The sequence below is a fragment of the Octodon degus genome, unplaced genomic scaffold, assembly GCF_000260255.1.
Source record: "Octodon degus isolate 3935 unplaced genomic scaffold, OctDeg1.0 scaffold00033, whole genome shotgun sequence".
In the NCBI taxonomy this organism is placed as follows: Eukaryota; Metazoa; Chordata; class Mammalia; order Rodentia; family Octodontidae; genus Octodon; species Octodon degus.
Genome location: NW_004524609.1, coordinates 9,767,350 through 9,770,934, shown reverse-complemented (window position 1 = coordinate 9,770,934; position 3,585 = coordinate 9,767,350). Strand labels below are relative to the sequence as shown.

Below are 3,585 nucleotides of genomic sequence, written 5' to 3'. Positions count from 1 at the left end.
ATAACCTATGCAAAAATCACTTTACAAAAAGAGGGAAAGCTCAAAATGTCAGCTTTCTACAGGTAACTCACAGTTGAGTTTTATTCAGAGTTAAGAAAACCAGCAACTTTTGCTCAGACTAGAAGAAATTCAGCCACTGGTCTGGAATCTGTAACTCAAACTACACATGCAGTGAGGACAATAGCGTGCTAATACAATTGTTTTGCTGCTGCATTTGCCTATTGTTTGTTTAATATTAACAACTATAAACAGAGTGGTGCAACTAGTATTTGGAACAATTCTTATAGTGTTACAGTGTCAAGCACAACACTTCACTTCTCTTCACATCGCTGGTTCTCCTTGCCTACCTGGCAAGTCATTTTTGATATTAAAAGTCTTGCGAATCTCCTCAGGAGTTTTCCCCTTGATCACACTGGCAACAGTCTTGCATGTAACATCAAGCAAGCCTTTGATGTCTTGGTAGTTTGCTGCCAGAATACGTTCAAAAAGGGTTTCTTGGTCAACTTTCAGGAATTCTTGGTTCCAAACAGGGACGGCATCTGTTCACTTTTCTTTGTTCTCATCATCCTCAGGAGGAGGAAGGTCATCCTTGTGGTGGGTACACCACTGAATGACCTTTTTTAATATTCCTGCATTAACATTTGGTAGAGGAAGTGGGTCACCATCTCGTTCATCATCCATTCCCAAATCTTCCAACATGGTCTTGATTGTCACAGACTGTTTGGCAATTTCAACATCAACTTCAAATATCTCTCCATCAGAACTTTGCAACTTAATTGAAGGCATGGTGTTTGGTCTGTAAAAGACTGCGGGCCTGAGGCAGACAAGAACAGGAAGATGTTCTTACTGGTTGGGGAAAGGCGGTGGTGGACAAAGTCACATTCATAGCATTTAGAGTGACTGACAGAGTGAAAGTTTTGTCACTGATGTCATCAGGTTCCTTAACTATTAGCATACCTGGATTCTCCCAGGTGAACCCGAGCAGAAAGAAAGCCAAGAACAACTCAGGTTTTCCTTTTAAGTCCTTTATTACGTACCTTGCTTGAGCAAGGAGAGGTGTGTTCCACAAGTGCTTCAAATCAAAAGGTTACACTTTCTGTTACCTATGTTGGTCATGGAACTTCCTTAATGGAGTACTGTGGCACCCATTGTCATCACTGCATTGCTTGGCCTTTTTCTTTTCTACTGAGAACAGTTCTTTATTACCTAAAATAATCCATCCTCCTATCATGTATACCTCAAAATATCTAGAGAAAATTAAAGAAATGATTTGTTTTTGAAGTAGCTGCTCAGTGGGTTCCTTAGCCTAGTGCTATCAGTACTGCCTGTGAGTTACTTAGAAAACAAAACTCAGACCTGGGAGTGGTGATTCACTCCTGTAATCCCAGCACTCAGGAGCTGAGGCAGGAGGACCGTTGAGAGTTCAAGACCAGCCTGAGCTGCAAAGTGAGCTCAAGGCCAACCTGAACTTCAGAGTGACACCCTGTCTCAAAAAGACAAAAAGCAAGCCAGAAAGAGAAAGAAAGGAAGAAAGGAAGAAAGAAAAGAAAGAAAGAAAGAAAGAAAGAAAGAAAGAAAGAAAGAAAGAAAGAAAGAAAGAAAGAAAGAAAGAATTTAGATCTGGCACAGAAACATTGAGTCAGAACATATATTTTAACAGCTCTCCATGATCCTCATGTACTCTAAACTTTAAGAAACATGGTTTTCCACCCCCAGTGCCTAGAAGGCAGCATCATCACTGTACTTTGAATACTTCTCAACTAATTTTTTGAACTTAGAAGACTTACCAAAACACATCTAATAAAATATAGCCATCATGCTCTCCTGAAAAGGAATTCTGAAACACACATATATATCGGATATTTACCTCTAATAAACCTACTATTGACTGTTAAGCATTGACTAAAGAAGAACTTGAGACCATTATTTCTTCTTTCCTCCTTGTCCCCATGGTATGAGTCTAGCCAACCAGGAAAGACAGTCTTTGCACTTAGAAACAGTTGAGAGAAATACATTTACTTTGTTCCCAGGGGTTAAATCTGTCTGGTAGCTTAGCCTGGTCATCCTAATTGAAGTGATTTGAAGTTTGACCTTAAACTGGTATAAATTGGTAATTTATAGAGACTGAAAATGAAAAATGCCAATGTAATCTCTCTAAGAAGAGAATCCTGTTTAAAGTAATACTAAATCAAGTTTGTTTTTTTATAGAAGAAGAAACATTGATTTTGAAGCTACTTTCTGGACAGGTGAAAATATATCACCCTCTACTATCTTGGTGGAATTGTACTTGTGATTAACCTCACCCCTTTGCTGCCTGTCAGTACTCATTGTGCTTGCTGTCCTCATGTTTTCAGCAATAATAAATTTAATCTATTCCAAACTAAGCATCCAATAGGGAATTTATTATTGTGTTATCTCAGTTACTAAAAGAAATAAAAAAGAAAATTAAGTGGATTGAAGATAAATGTAAGAAAAGTTCACCTTTGCCAAAAAGTTATCAATGTGTCTCCCATTTTCTATAAAGATGTGTTTTGGGGGGAAGGATAATTTTGCCTATTTGTTGCTGTGGATGAATTCTGAAAATTCTCAGTACTAAGTTTTTCAGGTAAGCCCAAATTCTTTAACTGCATTCCTGCTCTCTGGGTGGCTAACTTTTTTATTTTACTTCCACCTCATTAAGCTTCAAACTGATTCGTGTGTACTGGATTTTGAATCCAGGTTAATTTCACTCAGTCCCATTTTTTTGCAGATGCCATACATTATTCAGTTCCAGGTTTTCCACGTAAGGACATTATTTTTTCCTTTGTTGTTCTGGGAATTGAACTCAGGACCTTGTGCTTGCCAGGCAGGTGCTGTGCCATTGAGCTACCTCCCTGGCCATAAGGACAATTCTATTTGGGGGCCCCTGAATACTTTCTTTTGCAAATTCTTGAGTTTGATCCCACAGGTCATCAAAATAGGTGCTTAGTCACTTTTATTTTTGCATATTGATTAATTGGAATGTATTTCCTCCCCCCCACCAAATCCCCAATTTTGTGGAATGTGAACTCTGCATAAAGGTTGACCTAAGAGCAATTTGCTGCTGGGCCCTTCATCCCCGGCTGATGCTCCTCATGGAGCCTCGCCAAGCGCTGCTGCCTGGATATCTTCACCTTCTGCTGCACCCTTCTTAATCTCTAGCTGGTCCTTTGCTTCAATCAAGCTTCACAGGAAGGGCTGAGGAGAAGTATACAAAGAAGGGAACCGGGAGGGTAAGTTGGAAGCTCGTAAACTCTTTGGAATCCCAGGACTTAATATCTCCTATAAAGTGAGCTTGCAGCTCTAGCCTCATTTAAACGAGCAGGGGTTGAGGGTAGGGTCTCTGTGCAGATGAACCAGGCAGCAGATGGGAACTGTGCAACTGACTCGCTCCAGACAGGCCTGCAGCTGTTCCTCCTTCCATGACTTTTTCCAGGGAAATTTTTAGGCTTCACCTGTTGATGGCCCTGAGAAAACAGTGCTTCTGGGCCCCTCCAGCTCTAGTCCCATTTCCATGTCTCCCTGAAAGCACAGCAGCCTGAACTCCGAGGAAGCAACCTCCCAGTG

The 3,585-nt window shown here is 40.5% G+C and overlaps 1 pseudogene; it reads right to left on the bottom strand.

Moving 5' to 3' along the window:
* Positions 1 to 321: 321 nt before the first annotated feature.
* Positions 322 to 786, bottom strand: LOC101563769 (annotated as a pseudogene).
* Between the last annotated feature and the right edge of the window lie 2,799 nt (positions 787 to 3,585).